General features: G+C 45.7%; 1 long non-coding RNA gene across 1 annotated transcript in view; it reads left to right on the top strand.

The window, feature by feature from the left end:
* Positions 1-4,253: 4,253 nt before the first annotated feature.
* LOC145864104 (uncharacterized) overlaps positions 4,254-17,214 on the top strand; it is a 69,508-nt gene continuing 56,547 nt past the window's right edge. The window contains exons 1-2 of the long non-coding RNA XR_014382684.1: positions 4,254-4,592; positions 5,028-5,059. This is a non-coding gene — a long non-coding RNA (uncharacterized LOC145864104). The remainder of the gene's footprint in view (positions 4,593-5,027; positions 5,060-17,214) is intronic.

The following is a 17,214-nucleotide window of genomic DNA, read 5'->3' as shown; positions in this document are numbered from 1 at the left end:
ACCTTTGTTTATTGTCTATTTCACTTTGCTTTGGCAATGTAAACATATGTTTACCGTGCCAATAAAGCCCCTTAAATTTAATTGGAAAGAGAGAGAGAGAGAGAGAGAGAGAGAGAGAGAGAGAGAGAGAGAGACAGACAGACAGACAGACAGACAGACAGACAGACAGACAGACAGACAGACAGACAGACAGACAGACAGACAGACAGACAGACAGACAGACAGACAGACAGACAGACAGACAGACAGACAGACAGACAGACAGACAGACAGACAGACAGACAGGATCGATACAGCAGCAGGTCCGGGATACGTTAGCAGGTCCAATGAACAGGTCAGAGATCCATAGCCGCAGGCAGAACAGCTCCTGTGTGTTACTTTGATTATGCCTGCACATCGTGGTTCGCCAACAGCCAAAAACATCTGAAGAAGAAGCTACAGACCATCCAAAACAAGCTTGTAAGAATTGTACTTAAACTCCCCCCTCGTGCTCATGTGGAGGTTGAGCATTTTAAGTATCTAGGCTGGCTATCTGTGGAAAAAGCAGGAGTATTAATTCAGCTTGGTCTGGTCCACAGAAATATCATGGAGTCAGGCCCCCAGGTACCAATCCAACTATTTTTCATTTCTTAGAGATGTCCACCAGCATAATAAATATGAGTCTATCTGGTAGATCACGTTGCTATATAGCAGCGCTGTTGAAACCTGTACACTACCATGTAATGTGTCTGTATCTATGTAATGTGTCTGTATCTATGTAATGTGTCTGTATCTGTGATGTGTCTGTATCTCTGTAATGTGTCTGTATCTCTGTAATGTCTCTGTATCTATGTAATGTGTCTGTATCTATGTAATGTGTCTGTATCTCTGTAATGTGTCTGTATCTATGTAATGTCTCTGTATCTATGTAATGTGTCTGTATCTCTGTAATGTGTCTGTATCTCTGTAATGTGTCTGTATCTCCGTAATGTCTCTGTATCTATGTAATGTGTCTGTATCTCTGTAATGTGTCTGTATCTCTGTAATGTGTCTGTATCTCTGTAATGTGTCTGTATCTCTGTAATGTGTCTGTATCTCTGTAATGTGTCTGTATCGATGTAATGTGTCTGTATCTCTGTAATGTGTCTGTATCTCTGTAACGTGTCTGTATCTATGTAATGTGTTTGTATCTATGTAATGTGTCTGTATCGATGTAATGTGTCTGTATCTCTGTAATGTGTCTGTATCTCTGTAATGTGTCTGTATCTCTGTAATGTGTCTGTATCTATGTAATGTGTCTGTATCTCTGTAATGTGTCTGTATCTCTGTAATGTGTCTGTATCTCCGTAATGTCTCTGTATCTATGTAATGTGTTTGGATCTATGTAATGTGTCTGTATCGATCCGTAATGTCTCTGTATCTATGTAATGTGTCTGTGTCTCTGTAATGTGTCTGTATCTCTGTAATGTCTCTGTATCTATGTAATGTGTCTGTATCTCTGTAATGTGTCTGTATCTATGTAATGTGTCTGTATCTATGTAATGTGTCTGTATCTATGTAATTGTATAAGTATTTATGTTAAAAAAAAATTGAAATAAGAACCCGACTTTATTGTGCAATCCCACTGTGTCTAGGGACATTTCCCCTGTCTCTCTGTCCCCCTGTCCCTCTATCCTTTGGTCCTTCTGTCCCTATGTCCCCCCATCCCTGCCCTAGTCCCCCTCCCTCGTCCCCTGCCCCCTGTCCCTCTGTCCCTCTGTCCCCCCTGTCCCCTCTGTCCCTCTGACCCCACCCCCCTGTCCCTCTGTCCCTCTGTCCCTCTGTCCCCCCTGTCCCCTCTGTCCCTCTGACTCCATCCCCCTGTCCTCCTGTCCCCCTGTCCTCCTGTCCGTTTGTACTCCTGTCCCCCTGTGCCTCTGTATCCCAGTCCCTCTGTCCCCCTGTCCCTCTGTCCCTCTGTCCCTCTGTCCCCCTGTCCCTCTGTCCCATCTGTCCCTCTGTCCCCTGTCCCTCTGTCCCTCTGTCCCCCTGTCACTCTGTCCCCATGTCCATATGTCCCTCTGTCCCTTTGTCCCTTCTGTCCCTCTGTCCCTCTGTCCCCCTGTCCATCTGTCCCTCTGTCCCTCTGTCCCCCTGTTCATCTGTCCCTCTGTCCCCCTGTCTCTCTGTCCCCCTGTCCCTCTGTCTCCCTATCCCCCTGTCTCTCTGTCCCCCTTTCCCCCTGTGTCCCTTTCCCTCTGTCCCCCTGTCTCTCTGTCCACCTTTCCCCCTGTCCCCCTGTCTCTCTGTCCCCCTTTCCCCGTCCCCCTGTCTCTCTGTCCCCCTGTCCCTCTGTCTCTCTGTTCACCTGTCTCTCTGTCCCCCTTTCCCCCTGTCCCCCTGTCTCTCTGTCCCCCTGTCTCTCTGTCCACCTTTCCCCCTGTCCCCATGTCTCTCTGTCCCCCTGTGCCTCTGTCCCCCTGTCTCTCTGTCCATGTCTGTCCCCCTGTCTCTCTGTCCCATGTCTCTCTGTCCCCCTTTCCTCCTGTCCCCCTGTCTCTCTTTCCCCCTGTCCCTGCGCCACTGTCCCTCCTGTCACATTGAAAAATTGTTGTACTGTGTGTGTACAGTATATGTGTTATTTTTAACTGACAAATTGTCACGTCCTGGCCAGTATAAGGGTTAATTGTTATTGTAGTATGGTCAGGACATGGCAGAGGTTATTTGTTTTATGTGGTCCGGGGTGGTGTTTTGGTAAATGGCTGTTTGATTTAGTATTTCCGGGTTTTTGGTTTATGGTCTATGTTTATGTATTTCTATGTGTAGTCTAGTAAGTGTGTTTCTATGTAGAGTTAATTGGGGTGGACTTCCAATTGAAGGCAGCTGTTTGGTGTTGCCTTTGATTGGAAGTCCTATATTAGTTGGGTGTGTTTTGTCTGTGTGTTTGTGGGAAATTGTTCTGTGTTTAGCCTTGTGCCTTGACAGACTGTCAGTGGATCGTTCGTTCTCTTGTTTGTTGATTTTGTGTTCGTTTTGATTTAATAAATGTTCAAAATGAACAAACACAGTCCTGCTGCATTTTGGTCCTCCTTCACCGACGATACCCGTGACACAAATACATTAAATCAATCAATCAATCAATCAATCTAAACTGTGCGTTGTCCATGTGATGAATGGAAAGAGACATCTGTTACTAAACACCAACAATTCTTTGACATTTGTCATTCAGAGAGTGTCAAGCCAAGCCTTCTTCCTGGTAGGCCTACAAGGGATGTATTTTATATCATTTTGTGTCTTTTGAATGACTTCAATTTTCCCATTGGCTATTGGTTCTGTACCTCTGTGTAAACAACAGAGCACCAAACAGAGTCAGAAGGAGATAAGGAAGGCACGTCTCCCAATCGAAACAAACCATCTACCAGTCCCAGAGTGCTCTCTGTTCGCCTCGCCTAGCGGTGACCACGCCTGTCTCAAATGAAGCCCTAGACCCTGTATAGTACACTACTTTTGACCGGACTCATAGGGATCTGGACAAAAGTAGTGCACTCTATGGGGAATAGGGTGCCATTTGGGACAAAACCCACGCCTGCAGAGATGTAATTCACTTATCAGGATGTAAAGACCAGAAACAGCCTCCTGCTTCTCGTCCCTGACAATGTCCCAAATTACTTTTGACTAGTGTCCTATGGGGAATATGGTTCCATTTGGGACACTTCCTTTTGACTACAGCACTATGGGGAATAGTGTTCCATTTGGGACACTTCCTTTTGACTAGTGTCCTATGGGGAATAGTGTTCCATTTGGGACACTTCCTTTTGACTAGAACCCTATGGGCAATAGTGTTCCATTTGGGACACTTCCTTTTGACTAGAGTCCTATGGGGAATAGTGTTCCATTTGGGACACTTCCTTTTGACTACAGCCCTATGGGGAATAGGGTTCCATTTGGGACACTTCCTTTTGACTAGAGCCCTATGGGGAATAGTGTTCCATTTGGGACACGACCCGTCTCTGAGCAAGGCAACACGCCGCCCTTTCGGCTGGCTGCAGTCAACTGCCGCTGATAACACCCTGCTAGACTTCGCCCACTCAGCACGTGACGTCCACGGAAGTCGTATTATCACTGATAACAGGTCCGTCCGTCGTGGCTCTGCTATTTCACCCAAAAATAGTCCTCCTAAACTGGGCTATGTTTAATCCGTCCGTTTTGGTCCAAATTTAGCCGAAATTTAGCCTGACCGCTATCTTGCTGTACACATTAAAAACATGAGATCCATGAAAATAATCATATATTTCATAGCCTATAGTAATTAAATGATGGTGGCTTCATTGAAAGAATCCACAATAAAAATATTTATAAAATATATGTTTTTGACAAAGTTGTCAGATGTTCCGACGTAGGTATAGTATGACCGTAAACGGACTGTAATTTTATGGGTGCACAATTTAACAACTGAATTTATAACAATTTGAATTCGATATTTTAATCATAATTTCTTCTGTGACAATATAACTGCGCAACGTGTTAGAGGGGACAAATACTTTGAAACATTCCTCCACGTACTCCTCTCACCACCACACAAAAGGCGCAGCGACGACTTTCAAAAATGTTGAGGACAAGCAAGAGTGGGGACTGTAAGTACACATTTTGTCCGAATAATATTTCGAAACTTCTGTTCAGGTAGGAAACTATTATTTTCTCTATAATTCTTTCTAGGATGAAGAAGCTAGCTAGCTAGCTAGCTAGACGTTACAAAAGACAGCAGTGGATAGCTAAATATCTTTGGCTAACTACAAGGCGGGAAAGCCATAGCTAACTGATTTGATAACTATATATCTTGCTGTATGGGTTAAATACAGTATCTATCTAACTAGCTATCATAGTTCGTGAGAGAGGGACATTAATATGCGACTTAGAAGGGGAGATGAGGACAATGATTTGGCCAAATGTAAGCATAACTGTTGGGCATAACTTTTAACTGTAATTGTAGGATAATATCAACAGAACAGTTTATACAATATGTTGTCATGCCATGGCTCATTTTTCGCTTTTTTTGCTTCTTTTCACAGATCAGCATGGTGTTGGTGGGCTGTTTCACAAGGTATGTCATGTAACAGTCAGGTTTTTGCATAGCTTGATGTCAAAACATAAAATACAATTTGAAGAATTTTCATTACGAAATTCTTTATATCCACTGGGATGGGGTGGTGGCCTTTCAGGATGATCCGATACATATATAGATCCAGTACAAGAACGATACGTGTTTATACAATGGGTAAAAAAAGAATATTACATTTGGTTATACTTCACTGAAAAGCTCAACTTTACCTTGTTTGATAATGGGGGGGGGGTAAGCATTTCATTGACTTTTACAAACATCCTTAGACTACGCTGGAGAGAACATGTCAGGCTCACAGGTGTCCATGCAGAAGATATTCATTACTTCATGCAGTATATAGTACATTCTGAATAAAGGGCCTATTATTAAAGGCCTACAGTATTATGTCACACCATCAGAGATACAGGACTAGTCTCAGGTAACACCTGCAACACTACAATACATTATTATGTCACACCATCCAGAGCTGTTCTGACTGGGTTGTATTCATTTGAGAAATGAAAAACATTTTTTTTCTAGGAAAATGACTGTTTTGTTATGGGAAGTGTCCATGTAGTCTCCCGCCTTGTTGAACTCCATTTTCTTCTGTTTGGTGTGAAAAGTACTTACAACCCTCATGTCCTTTCCCATGTCAGAGCTGCTGCAGTGCATACCTGGTGGGATGCAGAGCCACCTGGACAGCAGCTTAGTGTCATGGTGGTGTGGGAGTGTCTCCATTCCTGCAAGGATCTCAATCGTCTGAACCCAAGGTTTGGGGTGCATCTCAATCGTCTGAACCCAAGGTTTGGGGTGCATCTCAATCGTCTGAACCCAAGGTTTGGGGTGCATCTCAATAGTCTGAACCCAAGGTTTGGGGTGCATCTCAATAGTCTGAACCCAAGGTTTGGGGTGCATCTCAATAGTCTGAACCCAAGGTTTGGGGTGCATCTTAATCGTCTGAACCCAAGGTTTGGGGTGCATCTTAATCGTCTGAACTGACTCACTGTCAGTATATTCTGTTCTCTCCTCAAACTGAACAGAACGAACTGGACGGGTGAAAACAAATACCGTAGTGCTTTCACCCATCTGCTGTTCAGATCAGTGACAAGGAAAGAAAGGAGATCGAGGAAGCCACTGTAGACTATTGAGGTGCGCCCCTACAGTAGGCTATGGCTGCCTTGTTATGTGTTCTGTGTTCGGACAGGGTGTGTGTTCGGTGTTTCGTTCCCACAGGATGAGTAGATCAAGGAGCTGCTCTCACCGATGACTCCACCGTCTGACGGGGAAACAGAGCCGCTTGATGACAGATTGGATCTTCCTCAAGAGGTCAAAGGGCAGACTGTATCCTCTCAGGTAGTACCATCCCAGGCTGCTTCAGTGGCCCACAAATCAGGAGCTGAACCAGACTCAGAGCTGGATAGGTAAGAGACAGCAGCATTAAAAATCACTGTAATCTACCATGGGTGATGTCTACCACTGCTGTCTACCATGGGTGGTGTTTACCACTGTAGTCTACTATGGGTGATGTTTACAACTGTAATATACCATGGGTAGTGTTTACCACTGTAACCTTCCATGGGTGGTGTTTACCACTGTAATATACCATGGGTGGTGTTTACCACTGTAATCTACCATGGGTGGTGTTTACCACTGTAACCTACCATGGGTGGTGTTTACCACTGTAACCTACCATGGGTGATGTTTACAACTGTAATCTACCATGGGTGGTGTTTACCACTATAATCTACCATGGGTGGTGTTTACCACTGTAATATACCATGGGTGGTGTTTACCACTGTAACCTACCATGGGTGGTGTTTACCACTCTAATCTACCATGGGTGGTGTTTACCACTGTAACCTACCATCAAATCAAATCAAATCAAATCAAATCAAATCAAATCAAATTTATTTTTATATAGCCCTTCGTACATCAGCTGATATTCTCAAAGTGCTGTACAGAAACCCAGCCTAAAACCCCAAACAGCAAGCAAAGCATGTGAAAGAAGCACGGTGGCTAGGAAAAACTCCCTAGGAAAAACTCCCTAGAAAGGCCAAAAACCTAGGAAGAAACCTAGAGAGGAACCAGGCTATGAGGGGTGGCCAGTCCTCTTCTGGCTGTGCAGGGTGGATATTAAAACAGAACATGGTCAAAATGTTAAAATGTTCATAAATGACCAGCATGGTCAAATAATAATAATCATAGTAGTTGTCGAGGGTGCAACAAGCACGTCCGGTGAACAGGTCAGGGTTCCATAGCCGCAGGCAGAACAGTTGAAACTGGAGCAGCAGCACGGCCAGGTGGACTGGGGACAGCAAGGAGTCATCATACCAGGTAGTCCTGAGGCATGGTCCTAGGGCTCAGGTCCTCCGAGAGAAAGACAGAAAGAGAGAAAGAGAGAATTAGAGAGAGCATATTTAAATACACACAGGACACCGGATAAGACAAGAGAAATACTCCAGATGTAACAGACTGACCCTAGCCCCCCGACACATAAACTACTGCAGCATAAATACTGGAGGCTGAGACAGGAGGGATCAGAAGACACTGTGGCCCCATCCGATGATACCCCCGGACAGGGCCAAACAGGCAGGATATAACCCCACCCACTTTGCCAAAGCACAGCCCCCACACCACTAGAGGGATGTCTCCAACCACCAACTTACCGTCCTAAGACAAGGCCGAGTATAGCCCACAACGATCTCCGCCATGGCACAACCCAAGGGGGGGGGGGGGGCGCCAACCCAGACAGGAAGACCACGTCAGTGACTCAACCCACTCAAGTGACGCACCCCTCCCATGGACGGCATGGAAGAACACCAGTAGGCCAGTGACTCAGCCTCTGTAAAAGGGTTAGAGGCAGAGAATCCCAGTGGAAAGAGGGGAACCGGCAAGGCAGAGACAGCAAGGGCGGTTCGTTGCTCCAGCCTTTCCGTTCACCTTCACACTCCTGGGCCAGACTATACTTAATCATAGGACCTACAGAAGAGATAAGTCTTCAGTAAAGACTTAAAGGTTGAGACTGAGTCTGCGTCTCTCACATTGGTAGGCAGACCATTCCATAAAAATGGAGCTCTATAGGAGAAAGCCCTACCTCCAGCCGTTTGCTTAGAAATTCTAGGGACAATTAGGAGGCCTGCGTCTTGTGACCGTAGCGTACGTGTAGGTATGTACGGCAGGACCAAATCGGAAAGATAGGTAGGAGCAAGCCCATGTAATGCTTTGTAGGTTAGCAGTAAAACCTTGAAATCAGCCCTTGCCTTAACAGGAAGCCAGTGTAGGGAGGCTAACACTGGAGTAATATGATCAAATTTTTTGGTTCTAGTCAGGATTCTAGCAGCCGTATTTAGCACCAACTGAAGTTTATTTAGTGCTTTATCCGGGTAGCCGGAAAGTAGAGCATTGCAGTAGTCCAGCCTAGAAGTAACAAAAGCATGGATTAATTTTTCTGCGTCATTTTTGGACAGAAAATTTCTGATTTTTGCAATGTTACGTAGATGGAAAAAAGCTGTCCTTGAAACAGTCTTGATATGTACCATGGGTGATGTTTACCACTGTAACCTTCCATGGGTGGTATTTACCACTCTAATCTACCATGGGTGGTGTTTACCACTGTAACCTACCATGGGTGGTATTTACCACTGTAACCTTCCATGGGTGGTATTTACCACTCCAATCTACCATGGGTGGTCTTTACCAGTCTAATCTACCATGGGTGGTGTTTACCACTGTAACCTACCATGGGTGGTATTTACCACTGTAACCTTCCATGGGTGGTATTTACCACTCTAATCTACCATGGGTGATGTTTACCACTGTAGCCTACCATGGGTGGTGTTTACCACTCTAATCTACCATGGGTGGACAAACACAGTGGTTACAGTGGTGTTTACCACTGTGGCTGTTCTGAGGCTGTTCTGTGGCTGTTCTGTGACTGTTCTGTTCTGTTGGCTGTTCTGTGGCTGTTCTGTGACTGTTCTGTGGCTGTTCTGTGCCTGTTCTGTGACTGTACCCATCAAAATGACAGCTGTTCCATTGAATTATGCCAAGTCTCCTTTTTTTTTGTTGCCAAAACGCAAAAATTGTGTATTTTTCTCTACTGTTATTTTAGTTGCCAGTAGTTGCCATAGAAACAGCTAGTTATATTGGTTAGTAGATTTCATGTATCGCCTTAATGACGTAAACTCACTCAGTCTACAAGCCATCAGACCGCTGAACACTTGAAATGGACTGACCAGCTGCACTGACTCTGCACACCTTAGCACAAATGCACTCACTCACACTCACTCACACACACGCACACACACACACATACACACGCACACACTTACTCAATGACCAGTTTATTAGGTACACCATCTAGTTCTGGGTTTGGACCCCCTTTGCCTCCAGAACAGCCTGAATTATTCGGGGGGGGGGTTGATTCTTCAAGTCGTAAACATTCCACAGGGATGTTGGTCTATGCTGATGCGATGGCATCATGCATTTGTGCCAAATCCTGACTATGCCATCAGCATGAAGCAACAGTAACCGGGATTTGTCAGACCAGGCTGCGTTTTTTCACTCCTCAATTGTCCGGTGTTGACGAGCACCAACGAGTTGTGCATTCCCGAGATGCCCTTCTGCACACCACTGTTGTACTGCCCCATTATTTGCCCTGTTTATGGCCCGTCTGTTAGCTTGCACGATTCTTGCAATTCTCCCTCGACCTCGCTCATCAACAAGCTGTTTTCGCCAACAGGACTGCCGCTGACTGGATGATTTTTTGGTTTGTCGCACCGTTCCCTGTAAACCCTAGACACTGTCGTGTGTGAAAAGCCCAGGAGGCAGGACGTTTCTGAGATACCGGAACTGGAGCGTCTAGCACCGACGATCGTAACAAACTCAAATACGCTTAGGTCACTCATTCTGCCCATTCTAACGTTCAATGAAACAGTAACTGAATGCCTCGATGCCTGTCTGCCTGCTTTATACAGTAAACCACGTGACTCACTGTCTGTAGGACCGATCTATTTTCGTGAACAGGGGTGGTGTACCTAATAAACTGTCCTGTGTCTCTTATTTACTATTGTTAATACGGCACAATGTAAACACTTGCCACCCAATCCCCCCTTCCCTGAAACATGTGTAGGTACCTTCCTGTTTTATACTTATGATAAAAATGTTATTCTATTCTAATGAGCCATTTACTTTATGTTCCTATTCTTATCATGCAATAGTGCTTACTGTTGTTGCATTGTCCAGGAGGAAGCTGAAAGTGAGCATTTCGTTGGACGATGTAAACCATGTGTATCCTGTACGTACGGCTAATAAAACATGAAAATGAAACTCGAAACTTAAATTCGTATAATTGTTTTCATCTATTTTCCATACAATATCCTGCCGTGCTGTCTCCTCGCCATCTCAAGATAATGAAGTGATCGTTCTGCCAGTAAAGCCATTAACAAAATGACACCAGCGCCAATAGTCTAATTCTCAGCCTTAAGGCAAGTCTCAATTGATTCTGTCACTTCCAATGCTCTCAGTTTCTGCTACAGGGGAGCAACAGCAGATTTCTATTCAAATGAATCTCAGTATGTGTTGGTGCTCTACACAGTGAGATGTGAGTCAAAGTCAGAGTGTGTGTGTGTGTGTGTGTGCGTGTGTGCGTGCGTGTGTGTGTGTGTGTGTGTGTGTGTCTGTGTGTGTCTGTGTGTGTCTGTGTGTGTGTGTTTGTTTCAGAGAAGTCTCTGTGCCTTCATATTTATGATGTATGAAATAAGAACTATCTACTTTGGATCAGAGACTTTGACCTTATTGTATGTTTCGCAAATGGCCCCCTATTCTGTACGTAGTCCACTTCTTTGACAGGGCCCTGGTCAAAAGTAGTGCACTACATAAGGAATAGGGCCCTGGTCAAAAGTAGTGCACTACCTAGGGAATAGGGTGCAATAGGGCCCTGGTCAAAAGTAGTGCACTACGTAGGGAATAGGGTGCCGTTTGGGTCACACTGCCTTGTGTTTTCCCAGCTGAAAGCATAAAAATAACGATTCATCTCCAAAATAACGATTCGGTTCTCCTGATATTGAAGCTAACTGTTCAAACTGAAGCTTGACTCTCACTTTTCACTGTGATGTGATAGCTGAGCCATAACCCCGCTGGCTGACATGATAGGAAGACAAGAGGAAGAGATAATAAAGTTACTATATATTAGCAATGACAGACACACCCTGATCTGTTTGTGATTGTCTCCAACCCCCCCCCAGGTGTCTCCCATTACCTCATGTGTATTTATACCTGCATTTTCTGTTTGTCTGTTGCCAGTTCGTCTTGTCCAGTCAACTCGTACTATCCGCCTCCTGTGTCTGCATCTGGGTCTTAGCCTGAGCCGTGATAATACGAACTGGCCATGACTGACCTAGCAGTCTCGGACCAGCTCCACAACGCTGTCTCCTTCAAAGGAGCAACCATTGGACACAAGGGAGTTACTGCAAAGTCCTGAGAACCTACGCTGGAGATTCTGGAGCCTGTCGGGTGTTTCTCTCTCAGTGCTCCCTCATCTTCGAGCTGCAGCTTTCTTCGTTCCCCTCGGACCTCTCAAAGACAGCGTACTTGATAACGCTGATGTCCAGGAGGGCACTCGCCTAGGCTACGGCAGTGTGGGAGCAACAATCCACTGTTTGCCTCAGTCTGGAGGAGTTTGTGGCAGAGGCCCCCATGTCTGTGAGAGAGGCTCCTCGTAAGCTGCTCCAACTACGTCAAGACTCCCGTGTAGTGTGGCAGAATACACAGTGGATTTTCGCACATTGGCGGCTGAGAGTACATGGAACCTGGAAGCCTTGTTCGACATGCTCCTTCACGGATTATAGGAGGTGATTAAAGACTAGCTCGCAGCGCGGGAGCTGCCCCTGGACCTCGACTCTCCGGAACGATGGGCAGCTACGGGAACGTAGTAGGGAGAGGGGGTCTGTTCCATGTGGGTGATATCCTTCAATTCCACATCACCTCCAAGGAACCCCGGAAACCCCAGAAGTCTAAATTTCCAAGAGAATCCGGTGTCATCCGAGTTCCCTCGGAAATCACAGAGGTCTGTTGACTCGCTCCCTCCGGAGTCCATGCAACTGGACAGGGCTAGATTGTCTCCTGGTGAGCATTCACGCAGACTGAACACCAAGGGCTGTCTGTATTGTGGAGCTATGGGACATGTCTTATTTACCTGAGCGCTGGATGGGCACTCTATTGGCAGAATCACCCACAAATACGGTTCCTATCCACCAGCGGCTGTCAGGCAACCACAGTGAGTCTATACAGTTTCTGCTCCTGGAGTCTCCTCATGTATCCATGGTTTTAGGACTTTCATGGCTCCAGAGGCACAACCCCCTAATCAACTGGGCTACGGGTTCCATCATGGATTGGAGTCATTCACATTGTCTGAAGTTGGCGCAGCCTGCCCCAGGATGTCTCCCTGCGGGCTTGGGTAAAGCCTCAGATCTCTCTGCCGTTTCCGCAGAGTACCTGGATGTATGCCTGTGCCACATCTCTTCCTCCGCATCAGCCCTATGACTGTTCTATCAACCTTCTTCCGCGCACTGTACCGCTTTGGGAGGGGCGACTTTATTCCCTGTCGGGTCCGGAGACCAAATCGATGGAAGGGTACATTGAGGACTCTCTCGCTGCAGGGATTATGCATCCATCTGCCTCCCCTGCTGGCGCAGGGTTCTTCTTTGTGGAGAAGAAGGATAAGACTACCAGGGTCTTAATGACATTACGGTTAAAAAACGTTACCAGCTACCACTCATCTCCTCGGCTTTCGAAACTCACCAGGCTGCGGTCATCTTCCCCCCTTTCTGCACTCAACTCTCCCAAGGTTCTGTTCATATGGTCTCCAGCAGCTGACCGGACATTCTCAGAACTCAAGCAGCGATTCACTACAGCTCCCATCTTAATACATCTGGACCCATCCCGTCAGTTCGTGTTGGAGGTCGACGCCTCGGACGTTGGAGTGTGAGCTGTCGTCTTTCCCATCGTCTGAACCCCGCTGAGAGGAACTATGATGTGGGAAATCGAGAATTACTCGCAGTTAAGATGTCGTTGGAGGAGTGGAGGCACTGGTTAGAAGGGCCGGAACATCCATTGTTGGTATGAACGGACCATAAGAACGTGGAATATCTCCTCACCGCCAAGCGCCTCAACTCCAGGTAGTCGAGATGGGCCTTGTTATTCACTCGTTTCCATTTCTCTACAGTATCTCCTATCGCCCGGTGTCCAAGAATGTTAAGCCTGACTCACTCTCACGTCTGTACAACCCCGCTACTGTACCATCAGATCCTGAGACCATCCTCTCGACTTCCTGTCTAGCGGCTGCTATCATCTGGGGAAAATAGAGAGTCTGAGGGGCTTGGCTAACCGGTTGTTTGTCCCGGACTCTGCCCGTGCTCCGGTCCTGGAATGGGCACATTCCTCGAGACTTACTTGTCATCCTGGCTCCCGTCGAACCTTGGCTTTCATCCGACAACGTTTTTGGTGGCCCACCTTGGTTCCTGACATCCCCGCGTTCGTTGCCACCTGCACTGTGTGTGTGTAGAACAAGACTCCGCAGCAAGCTCTGGCTGGCTTCCTTGTTCCTCACTGCCCCTGGTCCCATATATCCTTGGACTTTGTCATGGGTCTCCCTCCATCAGATGGTGAATAGGTTTTCCAAAGCCACCCATTTTAATCCCCCTTCCTAAATTGCCCTCAGCTAAGGAGACGGCCCAGCTCATGGTTCAGCACGTCTTCCGGATCCATGGACTTCCGGTCGACATGGTCTCCGATCACGGTCCTCAGTTCTCATCCCGGTTTTGGAAGGCTTTCTGCACCCTCATTGGGTCGTCGGCCAGCCTGTCCTCTGGCGTTCATCCCCAGTCTAATGGCCAATCTGAGTTAGCCAATCAGGACCAGGAGACGACTCTTCTTTGCCTCATCTCCACCAATCCCACCACCAGGAGCCAGCAACTCGTGTGGGTGGGATATGCCTGCAACACTCTTCCCTGTTCTGCTACTGGTCTATTGCCTTTTTAGAGTGTTCCCTGGGATATCAGCCCCCACTCTTCCCAGAGCAAGAGGAAAAGTCAGCAAGTCCTCTGCCCAGATCTTTGTCCGCAGCTGTTGCCGTACCTAGAATAAAGCCCGGGCCTCTCTTCTCAGGACCACCTCCAGGTCTACCGTCTTGGGCAGAGGGTATGGCATCCACTCAGTATCTGCCCCTCCGGATGGACTCCCGCAAACCTTCCCCCCGTTTTATCAGCCTTTTTCCCCATCTCTAAGGTTCTTAGCCCCTCCTCTGTTCACCTTCTGTTGCCCCACACCCTTCGTACACATCCCACTTTCCATGTATCTACAATTAATAAACCCCTGTCTCTCACAGCCCTTTGTCTCCTGCTTCCAGGAAGCGATTGCCTGCCCCTTGTACTTTAATAAACTCTGAGACTCGTACTTTCCACCTCCTGTGTCTGCATCTGGGTTTTAGCTTGAGCCGTGATACCAATAGTGCAGTAATACCTAGCAATACAAAACAATACACACATAATCTACAACGCAAAAAAAAGAAAGAAATTATGAAATGTCAGAATGAATCCTATTAACAACCCAAATAACAGTGCAACGGTGCAAATACAATCTATGCGTGTATACACCGGACGAATTTACACTAAATATACTTGGAATGATATGTACAGCAGCAGAGATATGTACCTATGACTAACAATATTGATTTGGTTTTACAACACATTACAGCACAATGAACCTATAACCCTAAACCCTAAATTACATTTACATTTTATTCTGATCCAGAAATCATTTAAACAAACTTTTATCTAACTATTGTGATTTATTTAGATGAGAATGCATTTTAGATCAATCAATAATTTTAGATTGCAGCAAACTTTTCAAATCAAAATTGTATCACTCCCCCCCCCAAAAAAGAGGAAGGCAACACACACAATCGAACATGCCTCAACGCTGTTGTTACTGGTTCCCTCACAATTGATCAAGTGTGAAAAATAGCACCTAAATTGTCTGGAGGGGCCTGAAGCATATGTACTTTGGATGGTGTCCATATCGATCGCGTCCCTGCTTACAAATATCTGGGCATTTTGGATCGATGAAAAGCTGTCTTTAAAAATCATATTGATGAGTTAGTTAAGAAGCTGAGAATAAAAATGGGTTTCTCCTATAGAAATAGGTCCTGCCTCTCGCTACATAGCAGAAAGCAGATTCTTCAGTCGATCTTCCTATCAGTCCTAGACTATGGCGACATCATCTATATGAACGCAACTGCCACTTCATTAAATCCAATAGATGCAGTTTATCATAGCACACCGCGGTTTATTACAGGCGACAGTTTCAAGTACTCATCCATGCGTTCTCTACCAGAATGTCGGGTTGGCCCTCTTTGATGACACGTTGTTACATAGCTATGTTTATGAAGCCCTTTTACAAAAAACTCCCACTGTACCTAACATCGTAAACCACCATTTGTCGCTAGGCTTCTATACAGAGAGAAGACAGGGAAGAAACCACCATTTACCTTTAGGCTGCTCTACAGAGAGAAGACAGGGAAGAAACCACCATTTACCTTTAGGCTTCTATACAGAGAGAAGACAGGGAAGAAACCCCCATTTACCTTTAGGCTGCTCTACAGAGAGAAGACAGGGAAGAAACCACCATTTACCTTTAGGCTTCTATACAGAGAGAAGACAGGGAAGAAACCCCCATTTACCTTTAGGCTTCTATACAGAGAGAAGACAGGGAAGAAACCCCCATTTACCTTTAGGCTGCTCTACAGAGAGAAGACAGGGAAGAAACCACGATTTACCTTTAGGCTTCTATACAGAGAGAAGACAGGGAAGAAACCACCATTTACCTTTAGGCTTCTCTACAGAGAGAAGACAGGGAAGAAACCACCATTTACCTTTAGGCTTCTATACAGAGAGAAGACAGGGAAGAAACCCCCATTTACCTTTAGGCTTCTATACAGAGAGAAGACAGGGAAGAAACCCCCATTTACCTTTAGGCTTCTATACAGAGAGAAGACAGGGAAGAAACCACCATTTACCTTTAGGCTTCTATACAGAGAGAAGACAGGGAAGAAACCACCATTTACCTTTAGGCTTCTATACAGAGAGAAGACAGGGAAGAAACCACCATTTACCTTTAGGCTTCTATACAGAGAGAAGACAGGGAAGAAACCACCATTTACCTTTAGGCTTCTATACAGAGAGAAGACAGGGAAGAAACCACCATTTACCTTTAGGCTTCTATACAGAGAGAAGACAGGGAAGAAACCACCATTTACCTTTAGGCTTCTATACAGAGAGAAGACAGGGAAGAAACCACCATTTACCTTTAGGCTGCTCTACAGAGAGAAGACAGGGATGAAACCATCATTTACCTTTAGGCTTCTATACAGAGAGAAGACAGGGAAGAAACCCCCATTTACCTTTAGGCTTCTATACAGAGAGAAGACAGGGAAGAAACCCCCATTTACCTTTAGGCTTCTATACAGAGAGAAGACAGGGAAGAAACCACCATTTACCTTTAGGCTTCTATACAGAGAGAAGACAGGGAAGAAACCACCATTTACCTTTAGGCTTCTATACAGAGAGAAGACAGGGAAGAAACCCCCATTTACCTTTAGGCTTCTATACAGAGAGAAGACAGGGAAGAAACCACCATTTACCTTTAGGCTTCTATACAGAGAGAAGACAGGGAAGAAACCACCATTTACCTTTAGGCTTCTCTACAGAGAGAAGACAGGGAAGAAACCACCATTTACCTTTAGGCTTCTATACAGAGAGAAGACAGGGAAGAAACCCCCATTTACCTTTAGGCTTCTATACAGAGAGAAGACAGGGAAGAAACCACCATTTACCTTTAGGCTTCTATACAGAGAGAAGACAGGGAAGAAACATCACTCACCTCTGGGCTGATATTCAGAGAGAAGACATGAAAGAAACCGTCATTTACCTCTAGGCTCGTATCTATAGGAGTATTTATTTGGTTTGTCAATCTATTGTTTTTCATGGAATTTTAGTGGTAATTAAATAGAATTTATTTAGAATTTATCAGAACTAATGTTCCTAAAACAAGTTTTACCAGCTCTGTGTATTCTGAAAATGAACAAAGTGAGGGAGCTCTTC

This window comes from Salmo salar, chromosome 25 (genome assembly GCF_965601325.2).
Source record: "Salmo salar chromosome 25, fSalSal1, whole genome shotgun sequence".
NCBI classification, from domain to species: domain Eukaryota; kingdom Metazoa; phylum Chordata; class Actinopteri; order Salmoniformes; family Salmonidae; genus Salmo; species Salmo salar.
Note: the sequence above shows the minus strand (reverse complement) of the source record. Positions and strands in the feature narration are given on the sequence as shown.